Source organism: Ceratotherium simum, chromosome 15, assembly GCF_057802395.1.
Source record: "Ceratotherium simum simum isolate JZ-2026a chromosome 15, ASM5780239v1, whole genome shotgun sequence".
Lineage (NCBI taxonomy): Eukaryota > Metazoa > Chordata > Mammalia > Perissodactyla > Rhinocerotidae > Ceratotherium > Ceratotherium simum.
This window is the reverse complement of record NC_141914.1, coordinates 37620368-37645635: the sequence shown is the minus strand read 5'-3', so window position 1 is coordinate 37645635 and position 25268 is coordinate 37620368. Positions and strand designations below refer to the sequence as shown.

Sequence of the window (25268 nt, the reverse complement as noted above, 5' to 3'; positions counted from 1 at the left end):
GCAACTATGACATACAACTATCTACTGGGGCTTTGGGGAAAAAAAAGGAGGAAGATTGGCCATAGATGTTAGCTCAGAACCAGTCTTCCTCAGCAAAAAGAGGAGGATTAGCACGGATGTTAGCTCAGGGCTGATCTTCCTCACAAAAAAAAAAAAAAGTGAGGGGAGACTGTGTAAGGAGAGGGCTAAGACAACTAATATAACTGAGCACCTACTATGTTATTATGTAACATTCTTTTGGCACACTTAAGTATATTATCTTCGGGCTCTTCTTATTGGCTGGGCTTCCCCTTTGCCTATAAGCATGTCCATGTCTCTCCTTTTCAAATTTTCCCTCTGACTTATCTACTCACTTTCCTGTCCTTTACCACCAGACTTCATGAAAGAACACTATATACCAGAGCTGGCAGAAACTAGGCGCGTGTGCCTCTATTCCCCCTCCCACACCCATGGCAGGTATAGCCAGTAGATGGTGGCACTCTTTCCTCGGGACACACACCATAAACATAAGCTTGACAAAGCCACTTAATACTGTTCTGTGTAGCTTATTTACTCTACTTCTTTATGCAACATTACCTTATTGATTATCACTCAGGGTTCTGGAATAATTAGTAGTTTAATTAAAAGGAAAGCATAATGACATTGATCTCATTCTATTTGTCTGACTTAGAGATTATTCTTCAGTAATATTATATTTGCATTTCCTCTTTTAAGTTTTTCAAACATTTTTCAAGTTTGCAGTAGGTGGCAGCAGCAGAAAGCATTCTTTCATTTGGTTCAAAATGTAATCAGGCATTTATGGGGGACAAAATAAATGAACTTGCCCTAAATGTGAAGAGCTTTGTGATGGAGGCTACTCCAGGAATGTAAATTCAGTGTGAAATTTGTGAGTATTTCATAGCCCAGCTAAGGAATAAGTTCCAACAAATACTATTTTTGGGAAAATGTATTTTATTTTTCAAATGTTGTAGTGTTTACTAATTATAGTATGTTTCACTATTTTTCTGGAATCTTACCCCCCCTGACCCCACCTCTTTTTATATTTATAGTGAAAGCCACTTCAAGACACTAGCCTCTTTTCCAGAGGCGGGCCTTTTGAAGATGACCATTTAAAGATTTTATTTATTCATTTTTTCCCCCCAAAGCCCCAGTAGATAGTTGTATGTCGTAGGTTCACATCCTTCTAGTTGCTGTACGCGGGTTGGACGGAGATGTGGTGCCTCGGGGCGCGCCCGGGACCCGAACCCGGGCCGCCAGCATCAGAGCGCGCGCACTTAACCGCTAAGCCACGGAGCCGGCCCAGAAGATGACCATTTAATACAGAGCCTTGAGTAATTTAACAAACCAAAAATATGTGCTAAGAAAATGTGGCCCTTTTAGGCCACTGCTTCCATTATGGGTGTTCTTCAGTGGGGCTTCATTTTGCTAATTTTAAAATTCAGGGCCAATACATGTCTCAAGAGTATTTGTAATAATTGTCTTTAGATCATATTACCCCTGAAGTTAGATAAACAGTGTCTGTAGTCCATTCACAACAAGGGCAAGCAACACCACCACAGGGGATCTGGGGACACGCCTGCCTTTGTTTCCAAACTATAATGACAGGCGGATATTATGTTCCATAGGCCAGGAGGGGTGGCTGTAAGATAGGCCTAGTGGTTGTGGGTTTTGAGGAGAAAGAGGAACACTTGCTACTCTGGCCAGTTGAAAGCTAATGATGATTTTGATGGCAGAGAGACCAGATTGTTCTGAACCAGGAGCAACGAGAGGCTGTAGGAAAAATATGGAACTGTAAGAAATGGCTTCCTTTTCTACCCTTTCTTAAGATCGCCTCAGAATGAAAAAGAACAGATGAGGATTCAGGAACAAAGTGAAGGTGGTCTGGAGTAGTTTTTCCCACTCCAAAAATTAAGGGGTTTTGGCGGGAAAAGCATTCTTTCACCCTTAATTCCAGCCCAGCTCAAACTCCGTATGTGAAGATGTATTAAGAAAGGAAAATTTCCAGTTCTAGACTTTAAGGTTCTTCAGGGCAGGGACTATGTATTTATCACCAGATCTCAACTCCACACCAGCACAGACTGAGAGCCCAGCAAGTTGTTATTGATGAATAAATGAAGTTTACTACCCCATAGTGACCCTCTCCTCTCGTTCTTTCCTTCATCTCTCTCTAAAACTGCCCCTTTCTTCATGTGTTCCATAGCAGGCTGTGTGCTTACAATGAGGTACACATTAACTTTTCCTCCTCAGCAAGAGTACAGCTTAGGAGGGAGGTTTCTGGTAAAGAATGGCTATTGTTGACTAGCCAACACAAAAGAGATCCCTAGGCTGAAGGCTTTTGGGGTGGTTTCTAAAAGATTAAAGCGGACCGGCCCCGTGGCTTAGCAGTTAAGTGCGCGAGCTCCGCTACTGGCGGCCCAGGTTTGGATCCCGGGCGCGCACGACACACAGCTTCTCCGGCCATGCTGAGGCCGCGTCCCACATACAGCAACTAGAAGGATGTGCAACTATGACATAGAACTATCTACTGGGGCTTTGGGGGGGAAAAAAAAGGAGGAGGATTGGCAATAGATGTTAGCTCAGAGCCGGTCTTCCTCAGCAAAAAGAGGAGGATTGGCGTGGATGTTAGCTCAGGGCTGATCTTCCTCACACACACAAAAAAAAGATTAAAGCATTCAAACTTTCCAGGCTAAGAAAAAAGAAGGAATTTTATGAGAATTGAAAATATATTCCCAGGCCCTCACATATTTAATTAGATTTCAACAAAGCACTTAAGAATTGATGCAAGTATTCCCAAAGCACTTGTTATCAGGAAGTGAACTGCTTCTATAATACTTTTATGACCATTTCCATTTACAGCTTGTTGAATCTCAACTAATTGCTTGGGTCTGTTTCTTGTTTGTTTGTCCTTGGTTTAGTTGTTTGACTCCTTGATTCTCTGAGTCATTATTTCATCTGGAACAATCATTGCTTATTTATCTCATTTAGGAGATAACCATATAGCACCTGGTAACAGGATATGTTAGTTGGTATATAGACTAAGCAGCAATAACAGACAGTCTCAAAAAATTTTGGTGGCTCAAAAAGGGAAGAGTGTTGTTTCAGCCTTCATTAACAATCCCAAAGTAGGCAGGTATTCCAGGACAGATAGACAATTCTGACTCACTAAAACACTCAAAGCCCAAGGCTACTTCTGTTTTGTTGCTACCATTGCCTGGGGTATTGTCATCATCTGCATGGTAGAAGTTGACTCAGCATGGGAAGGGATCAAGAGCAGCTTCATCTCCAAGACGATCTGGAAGTTGCAAACATCACTTCCACTCACATCCCATTGGCTAGAACTTAGTCACGTGCTCACATCTACAGGCAGGAGAATAGAGAAGTCCTTAGCAGTGTGGCGTGTACCCACCTAAAACTTTAAGAGTGGTTGTGGGAGTAAAGATTCTATAACTAAAAAGAAAGAGGGGAGATTGGATACTGGGGAACAGTCTCCAGCACTATGTTTTCTATTATGATTTTAAACCACTATAACAATTTTTATTTTACTGTTTATTGTGTTTCTATCTTATTAATGAAATAGGCTGAGATCAGGATCTGTGCTTTATCCCTATATGTGTACCCCACAGCACATGTCAAGGTTTCTTGAACATAGATGGCATTCAATAAAAATATGTATATTTGACTTATATATTGATTTTTCAGGGCATCTAAGTAAGTACTATGTCTAGCACCCTCCTCCCCACACCCTGCTCTATCTTATTGCTTGTCTAGTGAATGTTACATGTAAAACTTTAATTCTCAACCCAGTTGATGAAACTAGATTGGAACCTATGAAGCAGTAAAACTTAAAAATATATGTTATAGATAGAATGATTGATTTGGAACAGGTTGCTACTAGTAGCAACTACTGTCTTTAACTGCTAGGAGTAAAGATAGTACTACCCTATTTTGGGGTAGCATGAATACATGTAATAGAATACCAAGAGCTTTGCAATGTGGTTTCATCATTTGGTTTTAAGTATATTCCAGGGGGCATCCCATATAATTATGTTTATAAGTAAACTTTAAAACAGATCTTTCCCTGAAAGAGTTTTGGTTTCTGTCTTCTGTGTCCTTCATGAGCATTAATAATAAAGAGCTGACTGTAGTGTTGAGTGTGAATCTGTATAGTGTGAGCCCATTTATGAATAGTCATAAAGCTCATTTTAAAAACAGGTCACAGTTTACTGATTCAGTGTTAACATTGTAACTTCCAGCTCTTTATCTGCGGCACTTGTACTCTGTAATCCTATACTGGAATGAAAAGTATTGTATGTGTCTTACCAGTTTTACATTTGATAGGACCACCTTGGAAGAATTGTCCTTGTTCTCCCATATCCGGTTTCCCCAAATCCTGCCCCTTCCAGGTCCAGTTCCAGTTTACCTCCTTTTTATAACTGACTGTAACCACTAGCCCCAAATGATCACTCTGTCAGAAAGAGAAGAAGACTTGATTCAAGCCCTGAGCAAACTGCAGCATGAGGACAGGGTGTGTCTGTATCAGGACAAGCCTTTATTCCCTTTACAAACATGCCAACTTGCCAAAGACAAGCAAATGGCAAATACTGGCTATAGTCTGGACCAGGAAGAGTGGCTCCCAGCCTTTATTCAGCCTTACCCCCACATTCCCAGAGCTCCTTCTTAGCCTCAACGTCAGGCATCTCTGTTTTTGGTGCATTTTTCTCCAAGGGACATATTTTTCCCTAAGGGTCGGGCCACATTTTTCTGCTAAGGGCTTGATCTTTCCTCTCTATGTCAACAGAGGGCAGCAGAGAGCACCACTTGGTAGCCTAACCTATGGATCTCTGACAGGGGCAGTCCCAATGCCCTAGGGAGACAAATACATGGGGGACTTTTTTAGCTATGGCAAAGACTGGGGCTGTTACAGGCATGGGAGGTGCTAAACATTTTGCATTAGGTAGGAAAGTCTCATGCAAGGAGAATATTCTCACCCCAAATGTCAGTTAACTTCCTTCTAGTATTGTTCCCCAACCTCAAGTAAAACATTCCTGCCTACCCCACTAATTTAGCACTTTCAACATTTTGTGTAGTTATTCATCTCACCAAAGCTCCTTGATACCAAGAACTGGCTTTTTCATCTTTGCATTGTCACTTTTTTTTTTTTTAATTTTTTGTTTATTGCAGTAACATTGGTTTATAACATTGTAAAAATTTCAGGTGTACATTGCATTGTCACTTTTTTATTCATTTTTAATTTATAGTGATTGAATGATCATAGACATGTCTTTAACTGGGGGAGAGGTATGGGATAATGGCTAGAATTAAAAAGTACAGTCAGTAGATTACAGATTATAGAGCTAGATTAGATGAGCCAATCTTCCTGAGCCTTAATTTTCTCACACATAAAATGGGACTAACACCTACCCTATTTTAAAGTACTTTGTAAATTGTAAATTGAAGTACAAGATTATTTACAAAGATTGTCTAGGACCAGATTTGTTCCCAATTATTATCTCTGGAATTTAGATATCTGAAACTCCAAAAGAGTATAATTATATAAAGAAGATATTTTAGCACAAAAGGCGTGGTATGTAATATGGGACATAAAGAATAAGAAAAACTGATATGTGTTGGGGCCGGCCTGGTGGCATAGTGATTAAGTTCGCGCGCTCCGCTTCAGCAGCCTGGGGTTTGCAGGTTTGGATCCCGGGCGCAGACCTGTGCACCGCTTATTGAGCCATGCTGTGGCTGGCATCCCACATATGAAAGTAGAGGAAGATGGGCACGGATGTTAGCCCAGGGCCACTCTTCCTCAGCAAAAAGAGGAGGATTGGCAACAGATGTTAGCTCAGGGCTAATCTTCCTCACACAAACACACACACAACAGATAAGTGTTAAATGTATGTTTCATAGAATAATGATTTTTAAACTTTTTGTACCACAACCTACAATAAGAAATACAACTTTCATACTGTCCCATTACACACACATGTAACAAGTTTCCTAAAACGGTAAACTTAACCTCACCACATGGGGTATGCTATTTTCTATTCTGTTGTATTTTATCTTGTTTTTAAAATGATGGTCATGACCCACTAAATTAATTTCATGGTCCACTAATTGGTTGCAACTATAGTTTGAAAAATACTTTCTTAAAAACCCCTGTATATATCATCTGAGTCTATTAATAAAGAATACATGGGGCCGGCCTGGTGGCGCAGTAGTTAAGTTCATGCGTTCTGCTTCAGCAGCCTGGGGTTTGCCAGTTGGGATCCTGAGAGCAGACCTACTCACCGCTCATCAAACCATACTGAGGTGGTTTCCCACGTAGAAGAACTAGAAAAACATACAACTAGGATATACCACTATGTACTGGGGGCTTTGGGGAGAAAAAAGAAGAAAAGGAAGATTGGCAACAGATGTTAGTGCAGGGCCAATCTTCCTAAAAACAACAAACAAAAAAAAGATTGTACTTTGTCATCCTTTGGACTCCATCAAGCATTTGTTCACCTTAAAATGGAAAAAGCATATTACACAAACTAAATATTTAGGGATGTGAACACATTTGTTTTACTTATTAGTTCTCGCACTGAAAATTATTATTTGTAACGCTTACTCTTTACCTTAAAATAATAAAAAGAAGGATGCAATAATTTTAAAATACATGAAATCTTTTTTGACTGCATTTGTGTGTTCTTTAAATGATTTTCTTAACAGCTTTTTTTTTTTTTTTAAAGATTTTATTTATTCAGTTTTTCCCCCCAAAGCCCCAGTAGATAGTTGTACGTCATAGGTTCACATCCTTCTAGTTGCTGTACGTGGGACTCGGCCTCGCGTTGGACGGAGAAGTGGTGCCTCGGGGCGCTCCCGGGATCCGAACCCGGGCCGCCAGCATCAGAGCGCGCGCACTTAACCGCTAAGCCACGGGGCCGGCCCTCTTAACAGCTTTATTGAGGTAAAATGGACAAACAATGTGTTGCACGTGATTAAAGTGTACAATTTGATGTGTTTTGATGTAAGTATACATCCATGAACCCATCACCACAATCAAGATAATGAACATATGCAGCACCCCTAAAAGCTTCTTCAGGCCCCTTTGTCTTTCCTCTCTGCCATCCTCCTCTTTACCTGGCAACCATTGTGTGTTTTCTGTCACAATACATTAGTATGCATTTCCTAGTGTTTTATATATATGCAATCATTTTGTATATATGCAATCATGCAATCATATACTCTTTTACTTTGCTTCATTCACGCAACATAATTACTTTGAGATTCATCCATGTTGTAGCATGTATATGTACATATATCTATGTATATATCAATAGTACATTCCTTTTTATTGCTGAGGAGTATTTCCATTGTATGGATTTACCACTGTTCATTCATCCTCTTGTTGATGGACATTTGTGTTGTTTTCATTTTGGGGCTATTACAAATCAAGCTGCTATGAACATTTGTCTACAAGTCTTCATATGGACATATGCTTTCATTCCCTTTGGGTAAATTACCTAGGAGTGGAATGACTGTCATATGGTAGGTGTATGTTTAACATTTTAAGAAACTCTGGCTATGTTTTAACAGCTTCTGTTGAAGGAGAAGATAGGACAGAGATTGGATTGGTGGTCACCAGAGGGGAAGGGGGGAGGGAGGAGGGCAAAAGGGATAATTAGGCACGTGTGTGTGGTGATGGCTTGTAATTAGTATTTGGGTGAACATGAGAACATGATGTAATCCATGCAGAAATAGAAGTATAATGATGTACACCTGAAATTTATACAATGTTATAAACCAATGTCACTGCAATAAACAAAAAATTAAAAAAAAAAAATCATGGCTTCCTCAGGAAAAAAAAAGTGCTATCGATCTAATCCTGCTTTATATTTAAATGTATAATATATATATATTTATACACACATGTATGTGTACATATATAAACATATATATGTACCCATATGCACATATATTAATCATATGTTCACATTCAAGTAAACAGGTTTTAAAAAGAAAAAACAGAAAACATTTATTTTAAAATTTCTGATTAATAGCCTAAAATTAAATAGAAAAAAACAATCCAAGAGATTTCTGGCTCCTAGATTTCCACGAAGGGTGCTCCTCACCACATATTTACTTCAATTTGTTTCATGGGTTTTTATGAGCTCATAGCATCAATACATTTCCCTTTTCAAAAAAGGAAACTATCTAATTCTCAAATTTGATACCTGTTACTTTCTCCTTGGAGGTCCTTTGATACTTTATCACAGTTTTCTTCTCAATAGATTTCTGGGCTGGGTTTCTCTTTCCCTGAGGAGTAAGCAGGTGCTGCTTCATTCTGTTTCGTCTTGAGACAGTTAAGAACCATGAGGGCTTCAGCATTCCCTGATCTTTCTTCAGGCTCCATCTGTGAGCCCAATAGCACAGCCTCAGTAGAGAACACCCTGTCAAAGCCTGTATCATAACACCACCACTAGACTCCGAGGAGACAGAGTTCCATTTCTAAGTGTACAAAGTAGCGCCCTGTCCACAGTTCTTCACAACAATTTTGTTGAGTGCTTACTATATGCTAAGCACTGTGCGAGTCACCTTATATAATTTAATTAAATCTCCACAACCACCCTCTTATGTAATAATTGTCCCCATTTTAGAGAAGGGGAAACTGTTGTTATTCAGATATTATGGGCCCTTCTACTCTCTCAACCAGGGAAATTTCAACAACTGTGCAGATCCAGGAATAAAAACCACAACTTTATTTTGCTTATAATAAAGCTTGATCAGATCTTTGCAGGAAATTTTAAAAAATATATATTAGTGACACATCTTCCAAAGAAAAGCTCTTTTAAATCATTTTCCTTTGGGAGGGTGGAGAACACTCTCTGAGGTTCTGAAGCTGAGAGGGAAAAGTTTCATAGTTTCAGGTCTTACATTCAAGTCTTTAATCCATTTTGAGTTAATTTTTGTGTATGGTGTAACGTAATGGTCTACTTTCATTTTTTTGCGTGTGGCTGTCCAGTTTTCCCAACACCATTTGTTGAAGAGACTTTCTTTTCTCCATTGTATGTTCTTGGCTCCTTTGTCGAAGATTAGCTGTCCATAGATGTGTGGGTTTATTTCTGGGCTTTTGATTCTACTCCATTGATCTGTGTGTCTGTTTTTGTGCCAGTACCATGCTGTTTTGCTTAATATAGCTTTGTAGTATATTTTGAAATCAGGGAGTGTGATACCTCCAGCTTTGTTCTTTTTTCTCAGGATTCCTTTAGCTATTTGGGGTCTTTTGTTGTTCCATATAAATTTTAGGATTCTTTGTTCTATTTCTGTGAAAAATGTTGTTGGAACTTTGATAGGGATTGCCTTGAATCTATAGATGGCTTTAGGAAGTATGGACATCTTAACTATGTTAATTCTTCCAATCCAAGAGCACGGAATATCTTTCCATTTCTGTGTGTCTTCTTCAATTTCTTTCAGCAATGTTTTATAGTTTTCGGTGTACAGATCTTTCACCTCTTTGGTTAAGTTTATTCCTAGGTATTTTATTCTTTTTGTTGCAATTGTAAATGGGATTGTATTCTTAATTTCTCTTTCTGCTACTTTGTTGTTTGTGTATAGAAATGCAACTGATTTTTGTATGTCGATTTTGTATCCTGCAACTTTACTGTATTCGTTTATTACTTCTAAAAGTTTTTTGGTGGATTCTTTAGGGTTTTCTATATATAAAATCATGTCATCTGCAAATAGTGACAGTTTCACGTCTTCCTTTCCAATTTGGATCCCTTTTATTTCTTTTTCTTGCCTTATTGCTCTGGCTAGGACTTCCAATACTATGTTAAACAGGAGTGGTGAGAGTGGGCATCCTTGTCTGGTTCCTGTTCTTAGAGGGATAGCTTTTAGTTTTTCACCATTGAGGATGATATTAGCTGTGGGTTTGTCATATATGGCCTTTATTATGTTGAAGTACTTTCCTTCTATACCCATTTTATTGAGAGTTTTTATCATAAATAGATGCTGTATCTTGTCAAATGGTTTCTCTGCATCTATTGAGATGATCATGTGATTTTTATTCATTTTATTAATGTGGTGTATCACGCTGATTGATTTGCGAACGTTGAACCATCCCTGCATACCTGGAATAAATCCCACTTGATCATGGTGTATAATCTTTTTAATGTATTGTTGTATGCGATTTGCTAATATTTTGTTGAGGACTTTTGCATTGATGTTCATCAGTGATATTGGCCTGTAATTTTCTTTTTTTGTGTTGTCCTTATCTGGTTTTGGTATCAGGATAATGTTGGCTTTGTAGAATGAGTTAGGGAGCTTCCCCCCGTCCTCAATTTTTTGGAAGAGTTTGAGAAGGATGGGTATTAAGTCTTCTTTGAATGTTTGGTAGAATTCACCAGGGAAGCCGTCTGGTCCTGGACTTTTATTTTTGGGGAGGTTTTTGATTACTGTTTCAATCTCCTTACTGGTGATTGGTCTATTCAAATTCTCTACTTCTTCTTGATCTAGTTTTGGAAGGTTGTATGATTCTAAGAATTTATCCATTTCTTCCAGATTGTCGAATTTGTTGGCATATAGCTTTTCATAGTATTCTCTTATTTTTTTTTTCTTGTATTTTATTTTATTTTATTTATTTATTTTTTTTTAATTTTTTGTTTATTGCAGTAACATTGGTTTATAACATTGTAAAAATTTCAGGTGTACATCATTGTACTTCTATTTCTGCATAGATTACATCATGTTCACCACCAAAATACTAATTACAACCCATCACCACACACATGTACCGAATTATCCCTTTCACCTTCCTCCCTCCCCCCTTCCCCTCTGGTAACCACCAATCCAATCTTTGTCCCTATGTGTTTGTTTATTGTTGTTATTATCTACTACTTAATGAAGGAAATCATACGGTATTTGACCTTCTCCCTCTGACTTATTTCACTTTGCATTATACCCTGAATGTCCATCCATGTTGTCACAAATGGCTGGATTTCATCATTTCTTATGGCTGAGTAGTATTCCATTGTGTATATATACCACAGCTTCTTTGTCCATTCGTCCCTTGATGGGCACTTAGGTTGCTTCCAAGTCTTGGCTATTGTGAATAACACTGCAATGAACACAGGGGTGCATGTACCTTTGCAAATTGGTGTTTTCAAGTTCTTTGGATAAATACCCAACAGTGGAATAGCTGGATCATATGGTAGTTCTATCCTTGATTTTTTGAGAAATCTCCATACTGTTTTCCATAGTGGCTGCACCAGTTTGCATTCCCACCAGCAGTGTATGAGAGTTCCCTTCTCTCCACATCCTCTCCAACACATGTTGTTTCCTGTCTTGTTAATTATAGCCATTCTGACGGGCGTGAGGTGATATCTCATTGTAGTTTGGATTTGCATTTCCCTGATAGTTAATGATTTTGAACATCTTTTCATGTGTCTGTTGGCCATCTGTATATCTTCTTTGGAGAAATGTCTGTTCAGGTCTTTTGCCCATTTTTTAATTGGGTTGTTAGCTTTTTTGTTGTTGAGATGCATGAGTTCTTTATATATTTTGGAGATTAAGCCCTTATCAGATGTATGATTTGCAAATATCTTCTCCCAATTGTTAGGTTGTCTTTTCGTTTTGTTGATGGTTTCCTTTGCTGTGCAGAAGCTTTTTAGTTTGATGTAGTCCCATTTGTTTATTTTTTCTATTGTTTCTCTTGCCCGGTCAGACATGGTGCTTGAAAATATGTTGCTAAGACCGATGTCAAAGAGCGTACTGCCTATGTTTTCTTCTAGAAGTTTCATAGTTTCAGGTCTTACATTCAAGTCTTTAATCCATTTTGAGTTAATTTTTGTGTATGGTGTAAGGTAAGGGTCTACTTTCATTTTTTTGCATGTGGCTATCCAGTTTTCCCAACACCATTTGTTGAAAAGACTTTCTTTTCCCCATTGTATGTTCTTGGCTCCTTTGTCAAAGATTAGCTGTCCATAGATGTGTGGGTTTATTTCTGGGCTTTCGATTCTATTCCATTGATCTGTGTGTCTGTTTTTGTGCCAGTACCATGCTGTTTTGGTTACTATAGCTTTGTAGTATATTTTGAAATCAGGGAGTGTGATGCCTCCAGCTTGGTTCTTTTTTCTCAGGATTCCTTTAGCTATTTGGGGTCTTTTGTTGTTCCATATAAATTTTAGGATTCTTTGTTCTATTTCTGTGAAAAATGTTGTTGGAACTTTGATAGGGATTGCATTGAATCTATAGATGGCTTTAGGAAGTATGGACATCTTAACTCATAGTATTCTCTTATAATCTTTTGTATTTCTGAGGTGTCTGTTGTAATTTCTCCGCTTTCATTTCTGATTTTACTTATTTGAGCCTCCTCTCTTTTTTCTTGGTGCGTCTAGCTAAAGGTTTGTCAATTTTGTTTATCTTTTCAAAGAACCAACTCTTGGCTTTATTAATTTTTTCTATTTTTTTTTAGTCTCTATTTCATTTATTTCTGCTCTGATTTTTATTATTTCCCTTCTTCTACTGATTTTGGGCTTTGTTTGTTCTTCTTTTTCCAGTTCCTTTAGGTACATTGTTAGATTGTTTATTTGAGATTTTTCTTGTTTGTTGAGATAGGCCTGTATTGCTATAAACTTCCCTGTTAGAACCGCTTTTGCTGTATCCCATAAAGTCTGGCATGTAGTATTTTCATTTTCATTTGTCTCCAGGTATTTTTTGATTTCTCCTTTGATTTCTTCATTGACCCAATCGTTGTTCAGTAGCATTTTGTTTAATCTCCACGTATTTGTGGCTTTTCTGAATTTCTTCTTATAGTTGATTTCTAGTTTCATACCGTTGTGGTCAGAAAAGATGCTTGGTATTATTTCAGTCTTCTTAAATTTATGTAGACTTTTTTTGTGGCCTAATAGGTGATCAATCCTAGAGAATGTTCCATGTGCATTTGAAAAGAACATGTATTCTTCGGTTTTTGGATGGAATGTTCTGTATATATCTACTAGGTCCATCTGTTCTAGTGTGTCATTTAAGGCCAATGTTTCCTTATTGATCTTCTGTTTGAATGATCTATCCATTGGTGTAAGTGGAGTGTTAAAGTCTCCTACTATTATTGTGTTACTGTCTATTTCTCTTTTTATGTCTGTTAATAATTGCTTTATATATTTAGGTGCTCCTACGTTAGGTGCATAGATATTGAGAAGTGTTATATCCTCTTGTTGGATTGTTCCCTTGATCATTATGTAATGCCCTTCTTTGTCTCGTTTTACAGTTTTTGTTTTAAAGTCTATTTTGTCTGATATGAGTATTGCTACCCGGGCTTTCTTTTCATTGCCAGTTGCGTGGAGTATCTTTTTCCATCCCTTCACTTTCAGTTTGTGAGTGTCTTTAGGTCTGAAATGTGTCTCTTGTATGCAGCATATATATGGGTCTTGTTTTTTTATCCAATCATCCACCCTGTGCCTTTTAATTGGAGCATTTAGTCCATTGACATTTAAAGTAGCTATTGATAAGTGTGTACTTACTGCCATTTTTTAACTTTTTTTTTTTCTCAGTGTTTTAGTAGTCCTTCTCCGTTCCTTTCTTCTTCTCTTGCTCTTTTCACTTGTGGTTTGATGGTTTTCTTTAGTATTATGTTGGGGTTCCTTTCTCTTAGTTTTTTGTGTATTTATTATAGGTTTCTGGTTTGTGATTACCATGGGGTCCATATACAGAATTGACGGTCTCTTTAGTTTGACGTCTGTCTGAAAGCTCTACTCTTTAATTCCCCTCCTCCCACATTTTATGTTTTTGATATCATATCTAACCTCTTTTTTGTGCATTTGTATCTATTACTCTCTTATCATGGAAATAGACAATTTTTCACATTTGTGGTCTTCTCTTTTCCCCCTAAATCAGTCCCTGTAGCATTTCTTGTAGTACTGGTTTCTTGGTGACAAACTCCTTTAATTTTTGCTTGTCTGGGAAACTTTTTATCTCTCCTTCCATTTTGAATGATAACCTTGCTGGGTAGAGTATTCTTGGCTGTAAGTTTTTTCCTTTTAGCACTTTAAATATATCGTGCCACTCTCTTCTAGCCTGTAAGTTTTCTGCTGAGAAGTCAGCTGATAGCCTTATGGGGTTTCCTTTGTATGTAACTTGTCTTTCTCTTGTGTCTTTTAGAATTCTCTCTTATCTTTAATTCTGGACATTTTACATATGATGTGTCTTGGTGTGGACCCCTTTGGGTTTATCATGTTTGGTGCTCTCTGTGCTTCCTGTACCTGGATGTCTATTTCCTTCCTTAGGTTAGGGAAGTTTTCATCTATTATTTCTTCAAATAGATTCTCTGCCCCTTTGTCTCACTCTTCTCCTTCTGGGACACCTATAACACGGATATTAGTGCACTTGATGTTGTCCCAGAGGTCCCTTAGACTGTCCTCACTCTTTTTAATTCTATTTTCTTTACCTGTTCAGCTTGGGTGATTTCTTATAGTCTTTCGTCCATCTCGCAGATCCATTCTTCTGTATCCTCTACTCTGCTTTTGAGTCCCTCTAGTGAATTTTTCTTTTTCTTTTCTTTTCTTTTATTTATTTATTTATTTTTCCCCCAAAGCCCCAGTAGATAGTTGTATGTCATAGCTGCACATCCTTCTAGTTGCTGTACGTGGGACACGGCCTCAGCATGGCCGGAGAAGCAGTGCGTTGGTGCCCGCCCGGGATTGAACCCCGGGCCGCCCGCAGCAGTGCACGCAAACTTAACCGCTAAGCCACGGGTCCGGCCCTCTAGTGAATTTTTCATATCCAGTATTGTATTCTTCATTTCTGATTGGTTCTTTTTTATATCTTCCATTTCTTTGTTGACATTCTCACTGAATTCATCCATTCTTCTCCCAACATCACTAAGCATCCTTAACACTCTTTGTTTGAACTCTCTGTCAGGTAGGTTGCTCATTTCTGTTTCACTTAGTTCCTTTTCTGGGGTTTTGTCCTGTTCCCTTACTTGGAATGCATTCCTTTGCCTCCTCATTTTGCCTCTTTCCCTGTGCTTGTGTCTATGTATTAGGTAGGTTAGCTACGTCTCCTGCTCTTGGATAGGTGACCTTATATAAGTGATGCCTTATGAGGCCCTCAGTGTGCTTCGCTCAGTTCTGAATGTTCCAGGAGTGACCCCTATGTGGGCTATGTGTGTCCTTCTGTTGTGGCCTGTTTGCTCTCCCTGTAGGCACCCAGGGAGGCTGAGCTATGCTCCTGGCCAGCTGTTGTAATGCTTAGCTGCTTGTAGTTGTTGTGGGCCCTTCAGTCTCTTTATTGGGTGTGGGGAGCCCCAGCACAGTTGGCTACAAGTTCTAATAGCACATTTGTGTTGCAGTATTTCTTTTAAGTGAGTAGACCCCCATCGTGGCAGGTTGTTGGGCTCCGGGGCTTACAATTGCTATAAGCCTCCAGCCTTGAGGTCTCTTGTCAGCTCTCTGAGGATTGCAGCTGGGTGGGGCTGGCCTCAGGCACGGGAGCACCCAATTGTTTCAGGCTTTGGAAGGTGGGCAAACCCCCTATGTGGGTCTTTGAGAAGCACAAGTCTTCTGCAGCTGACAAGCCCTGCCGCCCACAGGTCCACACACACAGTCAATACAGTCCTGCCCCATGTGCACGCCCTGACCTCCTGAAGTGGACCCAGTCTCTCCACGGTGGGAGTCCCACACACTCCACCACCACCCCATGCTCTCCACCTGCTCCTTGTACATGCCCTGCCCCATTGACATGGGTCCACTCACCAGGCTGCAGAGAATCCAGTCACCAATCTATGCAGGCCCACAAGTTGCCTGAGGGCTTGTTGTTGGGTGTGGCCAGTCTCTAGGGTGGGCTGCCTGCCCTGGCTGAGCTGGATTAAATTGGTGCTCTAGCGGGTGGGGCAGACCCTGGGCTAGCAGGCCTCAGGGAGAACTCCAATGGCATCTGTGTCAGCACACCCACACCAGGCCACAACAATGGCCGCCGCCAATGTCCCGGTCCCTGGAGAGGTCTCACCTCTCACTGAGATGCACTCAGAGCCTATCAGGTGGGTCTCTTTTCACCAAAGCACTGTGCACCTTTCTTTCTGGTGATTTTAGGTTGCTTTCTGAAATGGGTGAATTTGTGCATGGGCCCTTTAAGAGCTGGTTTTAATTTCTTTGTGAACTAGCTTTTCTGGGGGTACTCCCCAATGTTTTAGTAGCAGGCAAAGTCAGATATTATGCCACTCGTCTGGATTGTGCTGGGTCCACAAAATGCCTACAGCGAGGGGCGCTCCCAGCTCAGGGCCCCACTCCTCCAGGGAGGGCTGCGGACCTGTGGGCTGCTCCCAGGCGGCCGTGACACTGGCAGCTTGTGAAGGCGGCATTTTTCCTCTCCAGAAGTGAATTTCTGCCTCTTCCACCTCGATTAGGATTGTCCTTTGTTGCAGGAGTTCCTCTTATCCAGTTTTCAGTTCTCTCTCTCGGGGTAATTTTTCCAAGAGTAGTTGTAAATTGGCTGTGTCTGCGGGAGGAGGTGAGTTCAGAGTCTGCTTACGCCGCCATCTTGACTTCTATTATTTTATTTAACTTTCACATAATAGGCATAGCCTATTATTATCCTCAATTTAATAATAAGAAAATTGAAATTCAGGTTTATCTGAACTTATGTAGCTAATAAGTGGCAGAGTCAGGATTTGAACCCAGACCTCTTTACTAGTTTTTAACCACTACACACTGATGCCTGTGAAGGAAATCTGAGTCCTCATGCATTAGCACTGAGGTCATTATACTCTTTCTTTTTCCTGGTATTTCTGACAAAAACTGCCATTGCATCGTAATACCTTGGACTTCTCTTAGATTCTGGCGTAAATGAGTCATTTTTCCTGTTTTCCTGTAAAAAAAACAATTTTTCTCAAAAAAAATCCTAGAATAGCTCATATTTTTATAGCAGAATAATTATATCTTAACTTCTATTCTGATATTTTTTTTCTAATAATGAGGTTTGAATATCTTCTTGGGAAACAAGACCAGAGTTATTTTCCAGTCATAATTGAAATTTGAAGAGATTCATTTGATTCTTAAAAGAGCTTACTCACCTTGATAATTGCTTTGTAGTCCTCCACACTTAGCATGCCCACATGGTGAAGTTAAAAATTGCTTGGGATGATGGGACTTGGCTTGATATCTCTAGAGTTGCATTATCCCATACAGTAGCCACCAGTGACATGTGACTATTTTTAAATTTAAATTAATTAAAGTTAAATAAAATTTAAAATTCAGTTCCTCAATCACACTAGCCGCATTTCACATGCTAAGTAGCCACATGTGGCTTCTGTATTAGTGCAAATTATAGAACATTTCCAACATTGCAGGAAGTTCTCAGGCAGTGCTGCTCTTGAATGTACATTTTTCATGGCCCCCTCTCCTTAATTTTCTTCTGTTCCAAAAACAATGGCTTCCTCCAAGAATGACCTTTACGGTTTCTGTAATCTGGGGACACGACTTATTTTCCCAATGATTTCCCGTGATATTTGACATGGAGAAATTTTTGTTGGCCCAGTTGATATTTCTGTGGTACAGGGAAGCATGCTAATCCAGACCAAGTTCCTCTTACTAAAATGGCAAGTCTATAGAGCCAGCTAGTTTTTATTTGCCAGCTTACATATTAAGCCATCATCTTAGTGGCTGTACAATATTTAGAACCATTTATAGACTGTTCTGTTGAATTGCCTCGGAGACTGCCCTGATGCCTGGTGGACTTATTGAGTAATGATGTCGCTGTCAAAGCTTACAGCAAACACGTTAGCTTCTATAATGAATTTGACCATCTTACTGACATGTTCCACAAAGAAGTTGCTTCTTTCTATTAGTTAGTCTGTATCATTTTGGAAGAAAAAATATTTTTTATAAATATGATTATTTTAGTGTATCCTGGTTGGCTTTGATTGCTGTTAAAAGAAACAGAGATGTATGTTGTTCATCTTCTTTCCATTTATGGTTTCTAAAATAATCTTGGTACATGGATATATTGATATAAGCCAATGTGCTGCACTCAGGCCTACTAGGAATGTACCAGTACTGCATTGGTCTTGAGCACTTTCATCTTACGTCGGTAAACTTCTTTGGTCTATCTTTTCCTTAGTGATAAGTTCCTTTAGAGGAATTTGTTGAATATGTTGTTTGCCAACAATGGTCTGTTGCTTAAGTATATAGAACAGTACACTGAACATCTTTGCTGTGTATAAAATAGTTCTGGAAAGCTTTTTTCCCCCCCGAAATGAGCTAAGCAGTGTGCAATACTTACTAGTGTCAGATTTGAACCCTCCATAACTACATAGAAATAGGCAATCACTTTCCTTCTCTCAGCTGTACAAATAATACTCTCTCTCTCTGATTGAGAGAGAGAGCAGATCTCTGTTCAGAATGTTCTTGGTCACTGGATACCTCATAACCAAGGTCTTATATTAACCATGATTATTCCAGTTGCAAGGATTTGAGGCCATTTCCCAAGTTCAAAAAAGTTGTGATCAGTATTAGTCAAGTATTGGTAATTGTGAAGTGAAATGATGGGGTACAGGGCAAGTAAATTATGTTAATCTCCACTTTTGTGTAACTTTGAAAAATTTTAAAACAAAGAGTAAATAAATGTCACAAGTTATTTTTTGCTATTAAGTTGTATGAATTGCTTATATATTTTGGAAATTAACCCTTTATCAGATATATGGTTTATAAATATTTTCTCTTATTCTGTAGGTTACCTTTTCATTCTGTTGATTGAAGCTTTTTTAATGTTATGTAGTCCCACTTGTCTATTTCTGCTTTTGTTGCCTGTGCTTTTGGTATCATTTTAAGAAATCATTGCCAAGACCAATATCAAGAATGAGCAAAGGATTTGAACAGACATTTCTCCAAAGAAGACATACAAATGAACGATAAGTATATGAAAAGGTGCCCAACATCATTAATTGTCAGGGAAATACAAATCAAACTACAATGAGATATCACCTCATACTTCCTAGGATGGCTATTAGTTTTAAAAAGATAAGTTATGGCAAGGTTTGGAGAAATGGAAACCTTTGTACCCTGTTGGTATGAATGTAAAATGGTACAGCAGCTGTGGAAAACAGTAAGGAAAGTCCTCATCAAATTAAAAATATAACTTCCATATGATCCAGCAATCCCACTTCTGGGTATATAGCCAAAAGAATTGAAATCAGGATGTTGAAGAGGTATCTGCACTCCCATGTTCATTACAGCACAGTTCACAATAGCCAACATATGAAAACAACCCAAGTGTCCATTGATAGATGAGTGAATAAAGAAAATGTGGCATATACATACAATGGAATATTATTCAGCTTTAAAAAAAGGAAATCCTGCCATGAACCTGGAGGACATTACGCTAAGTGAAATAAGCCAGTCACAAAAAGACAAATACTGCATGATTCCACTTGCATGAGGTATCTAAAATAGTCAAACTCATAGAAGCTGAGAACACAATAGTGATTGCCAGGGGCTAGTGCAGAGGGAAATGGGGAGTTGTTATTCAATGGGTATAAAGTTTCAATTATGCCAGATGAGTAAATTCTAGAGATATGCAATACAACATAGTGCCTGTAGTTAACAATACGATATTGTATTGTGCTCTTCAAAATTTGCTAGGAGGGTAGATCTCATATTGAGTGTTCTTACCACAAAACCAAAAAAAAAAAAAAACTCAAAGGAACACAAGAAACTCTGGGAGATGTTGGATATATCCACTACCTTGACTGCGGTGATGGTATCATGGGTGTTTGCATAGCTCCAAGCTTATCAAATTGTACACATTAAATATGTGCAGTTCTTTGTATATCAATTATGCCTCAATAAAGCTGTTAAATTTTTTTTAATTAGAAAATCTTTTAAAATATCATGAGTTCTTTGGGTGAATTTAATACAGGTGTTTTTGCTGTTAATAATAAGGCATCTTACTAAAACCAAATTTGCTCTAAGAATCATTAACAGCTCTTTTGGAGCTGTGTCCTAATTGAATGTCAGAAATTTAATAAACCAATGAGGAAATGTTCCTTCCTTATTTAAATGTAGCATTAAATTACTCTTCCACACCCCCTTTTGATGCATCACAAAGGTCACAAGATGATATTGTTCTACAAAACAATTACATTTATGTAATATTATCTTATATATTTGTATTTCCTTAATCACTAGGTTATTATTCCCATTATTATTTCTGTAGTATTTTGCTTTTACAAGTCTTGGTGTGCAGGGCATACATGTCTACTAGTCACCAGTTTTAGAAACTATTTCCCTGACTTGGATTTGTTTTTATCACATCAGATCATGCACCTTGCTGGACAGCAAGAAAAGGTTTAAAGAAAATAGCTCTAATGAATAAAAGATTGTGATTTCTTCTATGTGCATTTTTGGTAGCATTGATTTCACTGAAATTCTATTTTGATTCCCTCATTCAATAGCAATAATAATGTTTTCATGACTATCACAGCTTGAAACATACACACACACACACACACACACACACACACACGCACGCACTCCTCAAGCGCCAGTCTGTCTTAAGGCAGTGGCAGACGCCTGATTGGCGGGCTCTGTTTATTCTGTGACCAGATTCCTTCTAAAAGAAGGCAGGCCATGACTGCCTGAAGCCTATTGGCTGGGTCTGCCCTGGACCCTCCCTTTCTTTTTCATGGCACACACCACAGCGAAGTCTGTGCGGAATCCTAAACCAGCCCAATTTATATCCATTCATGAATCTGTGACGTCAGCAAGCCTTCGGGCTCCTTTGCAGTGGGCTGAAGGATTGTGTGGGTGGAATCCCCCTCCCCCTTATTTTTCTAATTCTGCAAGGCTTTTTAAATTAACCTTCCATCTTTTTAAAGCAAGAAAATGGAACAGCATGTGTAGGAATTCTTCATTGTTGTGAGTATCGCACTCTATTTTTCTGTTTCATCAGCATTTATTTCTGCAGGACAGAGGGAGAATGTATTTGTGATTTGAGGTGATTAGAAAGCTGATATTATTGAGGGAGACACGGTGAGAGAGACAGACAGACAGAGACAGAGGCAAAAAGAAACCTGAAACCTCGTTACAGCTAGGAGACTCTGAAACTGACAGCTGGTTTTCCTTTGCCTGTCTGCCTGCTAGACGTGGACATTTTTCATTTATCGTTCTGCACGTTACCTCTAGATGCTGGCTTGGCTTTCCTTAAGGGGAGATGCATTTTTCTGAGAGATGATATGGACTGTTTTGGAGGAAAACTCCAGAACTGGTACCAGAAAGGTACAGGGGAAAGCCGGGCCAGCTAGACAGAGCAGGTTCTATCCTGCTGAGCACTTGTCTTCCTTTCTGCCTCCTTTCCCTTGTTTCTCACCCTTCACCTTGCCTTTGTCTCCTAATTGTGTAACAGTCAATATCTCGGATTGCAATTTGGGGAAGATGAATACTTGTCCAACTGTTTTGTTCAAAAGCTTTTATTATGGGAGCTATAGTGGTGTATTTATACTTATTTGTATCTCTTTATGTCACTCTGTACATTGTATTTATATTTTCAAAAACCTAAAAGCCTGCTCTAGAGGCAAAAGGAGAATTATCCTTAAATTCTCATTTTTTAATATCCCCTAATGAAAACTAAGAAGTGGTTTCTTAATATATTCCATAATTTTATTGTGTAGAAATGCACACAAGTATTTTTCTAAGATGAACTTTCAACGGAAGTAGTTTATTCCACTGTGTTAGGGAAACGTGGAGAAGTTCTATGTTCCATGCATTAAGTGGTTTGATACTTTTCTTGGAGTTTTAACAGAAAGTTAGTGTTTGTGGTTGAATTTGTTTTCCAAGGCTCTGGTTTATTCTGGTGAAAGTTGTGATAGTAAAGGAGAGGGATGTGACATTGTGACATGTTCTGCCCCTGGGGCAGCTCCTCAACCCGAATAATCTAATAGCATTTTCCAACTGCCTCACTGTGAGCAGTTTATGTTCTAGTCTGCAGCATGTATCTTGTTCTTTCCAGTGAGAGAGAAAGCAAAATGTCTGTTATTTCTTATCACCCAGACTTGTCATGTTTACCTCGTATAAGCAATACTTAGTTTGAGATTTTCATATTATAATCTTTTCTCATGAAACAAAACTTCTAAACCATGGCTCTAATGATATCTTTTGAATCATTCTTATTAATGAATCTTCCAACTATAAACTCATTTCATTTCAAAATTACCTGAGGATTTAGAATGTTCTTTTGTGTCTCATCTTGGCGTTGCCCTCACTCATTTTGTTTTTCTGAATGCGTTTGAACTCATTAGAGTGATAGAAGGGAAAACTTCTGATTCTAAGCCAGATCTGTCCTGTACTCAGACAACTATGGTTTCATATTCTGCTAGTTTTTATTTGCTGGGTTGAACAAATGACACAGTTGCCTATATTTGTAAACATCTAGACTTGTTTCAGCATTTTCTCTTTTTGTGTACCTTCAGAGACTTTGTTGAAAGTAGCAATTTCAAAGTTATTTTAAATTATTGAAGTCTAACAGATCACTGCCAGATCAAAAGACTGAATTCTTAGGATTTTAAAAAAAATGTCTTTACATAATCAAACTCATCTTAAGACATGTTCATCAGACTCTGTCTTTTATATACATTTTGCCAAGAAAGAACTTTATTTCCGTGAAAGAAATACAGTCTTTGGATTTATTAAAGTAAAACTCTCCCTTTAAGGCACAGAGTGGATATAGAATCGCCCTCACTCCCCACTCCTAGTGGCTGTATTCTAGATTATATTTATTTTCATGTATAGTGTACTTGTAGGGAAAAAAACAATAACTCTTAATTGTTTAATATCAAACAATAAAATCCTGTGTATCAGTGACTGTCAATAGATGGCTTTCTGTTTAAAAATTGAAGCTACTCCAGAAGTAGGAATTAATTTATTTAGTAAACAAAGTCAGTCAAACCAGAGCCATGTCCTGGGGAGCTGTCAAAAGAATGGTTCCTAAGGGCCAGAGGCCACATACACTGGTATACAACAGAGGAACCATACTTTGAATGGCAGAACCGGTCAGTTTGGTTTGCACTGTCTGCCTCCCCTCTCTCCATGTGCTACAGCTGAATTAGTTGCTTGGGGAGCTCAAATGAATCAAGATAGCCAAGACGACCAATTCTGCCAGGTGGCAGCCTGACTCTTGCAATTTTGATTAAAATAAAAAACATTCAGCAAGAATACTCTTTTACTTACAAAAAAAAAGTCATTTAAAAGATATCCCACTCCTGCTCTGTGTCGGTTATGATTCCCTAAGGATATGGGGGAGAGAAAGATTTAGAAGATGCCATCTTTACCCCTAAGGAATTTAGAAGGTGAGATACCATACTCTTATAGTGTTGTGGTTCAGAAATTGGTTTCTGTAAATAAACATTAAGATTAGAATTACCTGGGGAACTTTCTTTCTCTCTCTCTGTTTCCTATTCAGTGGTTTTTAGTATGTTCATAGAGTTGTTCAACCATCACCACAATCAATTTTAGAACATTTTCATCACGAAAAGAAACCCCATACACATTAGCAGTCACTCCTGATTTGTCCTCAACCTCCCAGCCCCTAGGCAACCACTAATCTACTTTCTCTATACATAGATTTGCCTTTTCTGATCATTTCATATAAATGAAATCATAGAATATATCGTCTTTTGTTACTAGCTTCTTTCACTTAGTGTAAGGTTTTCACAGTTGATCCATGTTGTAGCATATATTGATGCTTTGTTACTTTCCGTTACCAAATAATGTTCCTTTGGACAGATATGTCACATTTTACTTATCTATTCATCAGTTGATGGACATTTGAGTTGTTTCCACTTTTTGGCTGTTATGAATAATGCTGCTATGTACATTTGTGTACAAGTTTTTGGGCAATCGTATGTTTTTATTTCTCTTGATATGTACCTGGGAGTGGAATTGCTGGGTCATGTGAAAACTATATGTTAACATTTTCAGGAAATGCCAAAATGTTTTCCAAAGCAGCTGCACCATTTTACGTTTCCACCAGCAATGTATGTGGGTTACAATTTCTCCACATCCCCTTCAACACTTATTAATATCTATCTTTTTGATAAGAGTCATCTTAGTGAGTTTGAAGTGGTATCTCATTGTAGTTTTGGTTTACATCTCCCTAATAGCTAGTGATGTTGAGCATCTTTTCATGTGCTTATTGTATTTCTTCTTTGGAGAAATGTCTATTCAGATCCTTTGTCCATTTTTTAAAAATTAGGTTATTTATCTTTTTATTATTGAGTTTGAGTCATTTATATATTCTGGATACAAGTTCTTTATCAGATATATGGTTTGCAAACATTTTCTTTCATTCTGTGGGTTGTCTTTCACTTTCTTGATGATAGTTTGCAGCTCCAATTTTTTAATTATGATGCAGTTCAAGTTATCTATTTTTTGTTGTTGTTGCTTGTGCTTTTGGTGTTACATCTAAAAAGGCATTGCCTAACCCAAGGTTATAAAGATTTAGTCTTATGTTTTCTTCTAAGAGTTTTATAGTTTTAGATCTTACATTTAAGTCTATGATCCATTTTGAGTTAACTTTTGTGCATGGTATTAGGAAGGGTTCAACTTCATTCCTTTGAAGGAAGATATCCAGTTGCAGTGTATTTATTGAAAAGACTGTTCTTTTCCCCATTGAATTGTCTTGGCACCCTACCAGGGAACTTAAAAAAATATATTGATGCTCTGCTTCCGACTCCAGAGATTCATATTTAATTGGTCTGTGGTGGGGCCCAGACATCTGCATTTTTAAAAAGCTCCCCAGATGATTCTAATGTGCAAATAGGGTTGAAAACTATTGGCATGGATAGTTAGTCTTAGAAAAGAAGAGACACACTACTTCTGAATCTGGAGAGAGGATGAGTGAAAACATAGAATTCTGATATGGAAAGGAAGGAAGAGAGGAAAATTGAGAAGATTCATACCAGAAAGCGTGGATTTTCTTGCTAAGTAGGAGTTAGCCATTTTCAAAGAGTGAGGGCATCCTCAGAGGTTAATGAAATATGTTAAAGGAAGAGAAGGTACTAACACTTATTAAGCAACTTCTACTTGCCTGTAAATCTGCTAGGAGTTTTTGCATGTGTTATTTCCTTTAAAATATAATCCTCATGATATGAAGTAGGTACTAGTACTCCCATTTTACAGAGGAAGAAACAGGCTCAGAATGGTTGCTGACTCAGCCAAAGACACCAGGTAGTACACATCGTGCCCAGTTTTCAAGCCTGGCTCTAATTCTTAATCCCATTCTCATTCTTCTGTATACCATGG

At 38.3% G+C, this 25268-nt stretch overlaps 1 protein-coding gene across 4 annotated transcripts in view; it reads left to right on the top strand.

Annotated features, from left to right (window-relative positions):
• MAP3K13 (mitogen-activated protein kinase kinase kinase 13) overlaps window positions 1-25268 on the top strand; it is a 162228-nt gene that overhangs the window by 56407 nt on the left and 80553 nt on the right. Inside the window, exon 1 of one of the 4 annotated variants that reach the window (XM_087439901.1) lies at window positions 20574-20888. The exons of the other annotated variants lie outside the window; for them this stretch is intronic. The gene's annotated coding sequence lies outside the window, so the exon portion shown is untranslated. Of the gene's footprint in view, window positions 1-20573; window positions 20889-25268 lie in introns of those variants that run through there. 4 annotated transcript variants of the gene reach the window in all.